This window comes from Sinocyclocheilus grahami, unplaced genomic scaffold (genome assembly GCF_001515645.1).
Source record: "Sinocyclocheilus grahami isolate Dianchi unplaced genomic scaffold, SAMN03320097.WGS_v1.1 scaffold1362.1, whole genome shotgun sequence".
Lineage (NCBI taxonomy): Eukaryota > Metazoa > Chordata > Actinopteri > Cypriniformes > Cyprinidae > Sinocyclocheilus > Sinocyclocheilus grahami.
The window spans coordinates 57,410-64,382 of NW_015506541.1; the positions used below are offsets into that span (position 1 = coordinate 57,410).

The following is a 6,973-nucleotide window of genomic DNA, read 5'->3' on the forward strand; positions in this document are numbered from 1 at the left end:
GTGTGTGTGTGTGTGTGTCACTTGAGAGTTACTGGATGAAGGACAGGATATAAATAAACCAATAAATAAACCTCTCTTACATGTCAATCTTTAACTGGAGACATTTTCTAACTATATATGTCAAACATTTAAAGCTCATTCAGCCAGTTGTCTCCCTCTGATTAAATGTATCACACTTAAGTCACACTGACAGGAATCAATGTTGATTTAAAAACCCTAAAATTCAAACAGCATCAAAGTCAAATCAGACAACAAGAAGGCAGCAAACATGACAAAATCAAATTAAGGTTACAATTTAGATGATCTGCCAAATATTTTTAAACTAGTAGTTTAAACAGTGGCTATTAATTGATATGACCAAATTAAGGAGAAATGTTTGTTTTATCTTGTTTCATCCTGATTCTATTTACAGAGATCATCGTGTCATTTCTCTATTTAAAGCACACGTCAACCCACGTCAGCACCCACAGCGACTGTCAGAGGCCTGAGAGCGGAAGACTGTATGTGAATGTATACTTTGACTTGTTTTCCACCGCTGCTCTGTGGGTTTAACAATTCAGACTCTAATCAAGTGCCAAAATAAGATTTATGTCATGGTTTTGACAGTCAGAATACTTATTGTTGTAGAGTTGAATACCAACAAAGACTTTTGCTCTCCTGTCCCAAATCCATCTTCCTTTTGGAATTCCAATGTTGCGATACAATATAGTCACACAATATAGCAACCTGAACCACTGTAGTGAAACCATCCTTACATTTTCATGGGACTGACAAACCCATTATTGGTTTAAAATGGAATAATATCACATATATGTTTCATGTATGAAATACAGAAAGATCTCCATTGTAAAGACCCCCTCTAATATTATCACACTTAGACAAAGGCCACACAGAGATGGCATGAGATGACAACAGCAGATGATAAATCACTCACACTGACCCCCAGTCACTTACGCATCTCACCATCTCATTTTGCACTGATGAATTCTGGTTAAAGTGGCCGTGGACCAGACATGATTCAATTACCCATAAACAGATGGTTGCAAAATCTTTCAGAAATTGCAGTAAAAATTGTGGCTTCATACTTCCCTTTTCTCACATTCTGAGACAGTCAACAACATTTAGTCAAAACTACCTTATTTGACCAGTCTGACGATAAGTTTAAAAAGCTTTGCATCCCTCCCTAACAAATCATAGGTATATAGTCCATGTATGAACATGTCTGATGACAGTTTTGTATGTTCTTATAATTTATACAGAAACAATGAATCATTGATGAGCTTATTGAACATATACAAAACTCAATATACTAACAAAATATAGACTGAAACTATAGTCAGGGGTATTACGTATAAAAAGTCATAGCAATAATCATGCTTTTGGCAAATTATACTTTATAGGTTTAGGTGTAGGGTTGGTGTAGGGCAATAGCACATACAGTTACAGTATAAAAACCATTACGCCTATGGAATGTCCCCATTAAACATGGAAACACAACATGCGTGTGTGTGAGTGTGAGTGTGTGTGTGTGTGTGTGTGTGTGTGTGTGTGTGTGTGTGTGTGAGTGTGTACGTGTACGTGTGTGTGTGTGTGTGTGTGTGTGTGTGTGTGTGTGTGTGTGTGTGTGTGTGTGTGTGTGTAAAGAAATTTCCATACTTTCAAAAATTATTACAAAAGACAGGATGACACATTTTACTGGGGAGACATTTTCTTCCTTATTTGTTTGTAGGAAGTGTTGAGTATAAAACAGTCTGTGTGTTTGACTGTGTCATTAATAGATCAGTATGGAGCTCAGTCTACTTCCTCTAATGCTCTGTGAGTATAATTTTCTCATTTATGCACTAATTTCTTGTTTTGTGTAATGATGTGAATCAGTGTTCATCTGTATTTCATCATCTTACGCATTTAATATGTTTTCATTCATGCTGCTATTAATCTTAGTATCAAATCCAGGTCATGATATCTGTGTATGAAAGCTAATTATACTCACATGTACTGCATGTAGCTGAATGAGACCAGTGTATTTATTATTTATCATGTTCTGAATTTTTTGTAAGTTCCCTTTCGAAAGGGAACTCAACGCTGCGTCCTCTAGAGGGCGCTAGGGGAACGCCTTCAGCGTGACCGGTTTCTGAAGCATGAAATGAAAAAACGACAATGAACTTGACATTGGCAGGTGGCAGCCTATGACGTAAACAATAAAGCGAATGTGGGTATAAAAGAGCACCTGCGGAAAACGTCATCCTCTTCTTTGTCTTCAAGCCTTGTGTACGGAAGCACATGGGTTTGACTCACGGGGGGTAAGGATGTGCTCACTGTTTGCATTCGCGGAACTACTAGAGCAGAGGTCTGTACTCGAGTGTTTTGTCAGCGTTTGCACAAGCGCGTTTGCCTCTCGAGGGAGTTGAACAAGCTTAATGCGATGCATTCGCGGCAGTTTCTGTTCTTGCCTGATTCTTGAGAGAATTTAGTGTTTGAACAGAGTGTGTTTGGCTCTCGACGAAGATCAGCCACGCTGCGAGATGTGATCGCGTTGAGAATTCCTCTATGCCTGATTCTCTTTGAGAATTGAGCGCCTCTCACCCGCGTTTCGGGTCTCGTGGCTGCTGAGGCAGTTAATCAGACTGATCACGGGGATTGTAGGCGGGGCATGGAAGGAATCTGACGAGGAGTGCTTTCTCTTTCAGAATTCGTTTTTGGGTTTATTTTATTTTACAGAATAGGAACTGTGTATAATGTGAGATATCTACATTATTGGTGAAGGAGGCTCCTGACTTGGTGTAATGGCAAGTTTTTGAGTTGTTAGGCTCTTGTTTGAGAAAAGGAGTTATACTGCGCACTCTACTCCCCAGTATTTTTATTTGCAGTTATTTCAGGGTTTTTGAGGCTCTCTGTGAGCCTCCCTGATCAGCTGTTCATGAGCCTGGTAGCTCCCCCCCCCTCCCTTTGAGGGTCGCTATGCTGAGATTGCAGTTCCTAGTGTTTTTTCAACAGAGCTCTGTGGCTGTTTAGGTTGTTAGGCTCTTGTGGGCCTCCTTGATAAGTCGCTCTTAGGTCGAGCTTTGAGTACTCCCCTCACTTGAGGTCTTCGTACTGAGTACGCTGATCCATAAGGGTGAGTGGTTGCACTCCCCCTTGCTTTAGAGGGTTGGTATGTTGAGTGCTTGCTCCCTAGAGCTCTGTTCGGCACTTAGGAGCATGGTCAGTACTCCTAGCTTAGTACTCCAGCTTTGAGTCATTAGGCAGTGTACTCCGCTTAAACAGTACTATTAGCATGTAGGCTCTATCGTGAGCCTCACTAACAGTGTCTAGCATTGAGTGTAGTCAGGTCTCCTCTCGTTTTAGAGGGTCGTCATGCTGAGATCTCCACTCTTAGGAGCTTCTCGATGAGGGTTGAGCGTTGTTAGGCTTCCTCTCATTTAAGAGAGTCGCCTTGCTGAAACCTCCGCTCCCCGGAGCTCCGCTTAGGCAGTAATATGAGTTGTAGGCTCTTTCTTTTTGAGCCTCACTAACTGCCTCTGGCGCTGAGTGTAGTCAGGTCTCCTCTCGCTTTAGAGAGTCGTTATGCTGAGACCTCCACTCTTAAGAGCTCCTCAACTAGGGTTGAGTGTTGTTAGGCTCCTCTCATTTAGGAGAGTCATCCTGCTGAAGCCTTCGCTCTTTAGAGCTCCGTCTTTGGGCAGAATTAAGGGGTTCGTAGGCCCTTTCTTTTTGAGCCTCACTAACTGCCTCTGGCGTTGAGTGTAGCTAGGTCTCCTCTCGCTGTAGGGAGTCGTTATGCTGAGACCTCCACTCTTAAGAGCTCCTCAACTAGGGTTGAGTATGGTTAGGCTCCCCTCGTTTAAGAGAGTCGTCCTGCTGAAGACTCCGCTCTTTAGAACTCCGTCTTTGGCAGTAATATGAGTTTGTAGGCTCTTTTCTTTTTGAGCCTCACTAACTGCCTCTGGCATTGAGTGTAGCTAGGTCTCCTCTCGCTTTGGAGAGTTGTTATGCTGAGACCTCCACTCTTAAGAGCTCCCCTACCAGGATCAACTGTCATTAGGCTTCCTCTCGTTTAAGAGAGTCATCCTGATTAAGCCTCCACTCTCCAGAGCACAGCTTAGGCAGAAATATGGGTTCGTAGGCTCTCACTTTTTGAGCCTCACTAACTGCCCCTGGCGTTGAGTGTAGCTAGGTCTCCTCTCGCTTTACAGAGTCGTTATGCTGAGCCCTCCACTTTTAAGAGCTCCTCAACGAGGGTTACTCCGTCTTTGGCAGTAATATGAGTTTGTAGGCTCTGCCTTTTTTGAGCCTCACTAACTGCCTCTGGCGTTGAGTATAGCTAGGTCTCCTCTCGCTTTAGAGAGTCGTTATGCTGAGACCTCCACTCTTAAGAGCCCCTCAACTATGGTTGAGTGTTGTTAGGCTTCCTCTCGTTTAAGAGAGTCGTTCTGCTGAAGCCTCCACTTTGCAAAGCTCCGTTTAGGCAGTATTAATGTGCAGGCTCTTGAGCCTCACTAACTGAACCTGGCGTTGAGTGTAGCCAGGTCTCCTCTCATTCTAGAGAGTCAGTATGCTGAGACCTCCACTCTTAGAGTTCAGACTTTGGTAGGTGAGCGCTAACGAGTTTGAGCCTGCCTGTAGAGGTTGTGGCTCGGGTCCTAGCAGAAGTGATCTGGCTGGGGCAGGGATGGTCTTCCTTGAGTCCTTGACTTAAGGAATCCAGTTTTGGGCGCTCATCCGTCAGCATGGCGGCGTGAGTAGACCGTTCCCCTAGCGCCCTCTAGAGGACGCAGCGTTGAGTTCCCTTTCGAAAGGGAATGTCTCAGGTTACGCATGTAACCATGGTTCTTGAGAACAGGGAACGAGACGCTGCGTCTCATTGCCATGCCTCGGCATTCCTGCCTCTGTCTCCTTCAGCCAAAGAAGTGGATAACGTTTTCCGCAGGTGCTCTTTTATACCCGCATTTGCTTTATTGTTTACTTCATAGGCTGCCGCCTGCCAATGTCAAGTTCATTGTCGTTTTTTCATTTCATGCTTCAGACACCGGTCACGCTGAAGGCGTTCCCCTAGCGCTCTCTAGAGGACGCAGCGTCTCATTCCCTGTTCACAGGAAACCATGGTTACATGCTTAACCTGAGACGTTTGTTTTCTTCAGTAGATCTTCACCAGCAGTTAGTGCATCTATAGTCTTTACTTGTGATGTGATATGGTGACGTTACTGACCACTTATAAAGTACTGATGGCATGCAAAATAAGATCTGCAGTTCAGTGTCTCTGTTGTTTCAGTGGTATGATGACAGCATCACATTGATATTCTTAGCAATGCACATAGATGTTGTCTTCAATCTTTCACCCTCCTTCAGAATAGAGATAGATTGATCTGATTTGATAGAATAGAGAAGATAGAAAGAGTTGAGCCGAGCAATTCTGCTCATTAACAATATAAAACTGGTCTAAAATCTGTTGTATCAAAATACCATTGACACTGTTTGTAGTTTGCTAATTTGAATTAGTCTTCTAAAGAGCTAATTTCTCTCTCAAACTTTTAATCAGTGTAAACTATTCAAATGGTGATTCAAACTATGCTTTTCTTGTGGAATTTCTTTCAGAAGTTTTGCAAGATATTCATGTACTGTAGTTCTATTTAGAATCAACTAAATCTAATAATTAATCAATAATGGTCTCTTTTCACTTTTCAGTGCTGATTTCAAACATCCGCCCTGCACACACTCAAGGTGATTTATATATTTCTTCAAATATTCACACATATAATGCATATACATTATGATACTAAATATAATGCATACAGTACCATTATGATCTTAAAGATAATAACATGTTAAGAGGGGCTTTTATTTACAGAGAAAAAAAGGTGGTTGTAAATAAAGTGAGTTTATTGTTCTCATCATGCAGGGCAAGAGGCTTCAAAGGAGCAGATCAGTAAGTGCTTTCATTATTGCACCATTCCTGGACAAAGACAAGAAATAAACACTGATACACGTGTAGATGTGTAGATTATTGTGGCTTATTTGGCTTCTTTGTCAGTCAGTTACTCAGGGAACCATGGTTACATAAGTAACCCGAGACGTTCCCTTTCATGGGAACTTCGAACTGCGTCCTCTAGGGGGTGCTATGGGGAACGGTATCCCCACGCTGCCATGCTGAGGGGAGTGCAAGCCAGAACCATGGCGAGCACTAAGTACCAACTTTACCATATTGCTATGGGAGTTGCCCCTGGGACGTTAGACGGCTGTCAGTGACGTTATTCCCTACGGCCAAAGGCCTAGGCTACATACCCCAAATACTTACCTGTTAGGGCCAGACTCCTGGGCCCGGGGTAGAGCTCAAGGCTTGGAATCAGAAATAGATTCCTTTAAGGGAATACGACCAAGAACCTAGAATCATACTAGTCTTGGCCTGTCACACAGGGGCTACCGCACGTTTCTCTTTGTATGTGCTGAAGGAACTGTCTCAACAGACCCTTAGTAGCAACACCCTGTAAAGTAGGTATCCAAAGGATACATAGGAGGAGTGGTGCCCAAGGCAGAACCGGGGTTTTAAACCACTCAAAAAGAGCACGAAGTCTCTGGGCGTAGCTCTTACCATACAGGATTTTTTGAAAAGTGGGCAAAGAATAACGTTCACACTTACAACTTATGTGGATTTTAGAAAAGTGGGCAAAGCATAACGTGCTCACTTACCAGCTATGTGGATTTTAGAAAAGTGGGCAAAGCATAACGTGCACTACACACACTCGTGGCACCATGAAAGAGCAGCCCATAGATAGAAATAGTGTATCCCCAAACGCTATGTCTAAGGCTATAATGCTGGAGTGGCTAGCAGTAAACCTGTGGCTGAGGGAGCAACATCCAGCTCTCAACGAGAGGGAGCTCAACCTACAGCATGTTCCAATGGTGGAACAGCTAGCAGTTATTTAGCTGAGGGAGCAACACACCCAGTTCTCAAATCGAGAAGGGGGCTCGACCTGCA

General features: G+C 43.2%; 1 protein-coding gene and 1 long non-coding RNA gene across 2 annotated transcripts in view; both read left to right on the forward strand.

The window, feature by feature from the left end:
* LOC107569584 (sialoadhesin-like) overlaps window positions 1-6,973 on the forward strand; it is a 33,404-nt gene that overhangs the window by 21,599 nt on the left and 4,832 nt on the right. The gene's annotated exons all lie outside the window — the stretch shown is intronic.
* On the forward strand, window positions 1,741-5,921 carry LOC107569602 (uncharacterized). The gene is made up of 3 exons (XR_001606923.1): window positions 1,741-1,815; window positions 5,683-5,718; window positions 5,897-5,921. It is a non-coding gene; the product is annotated as an uncharacterized lncRNA (long non-coding RNA).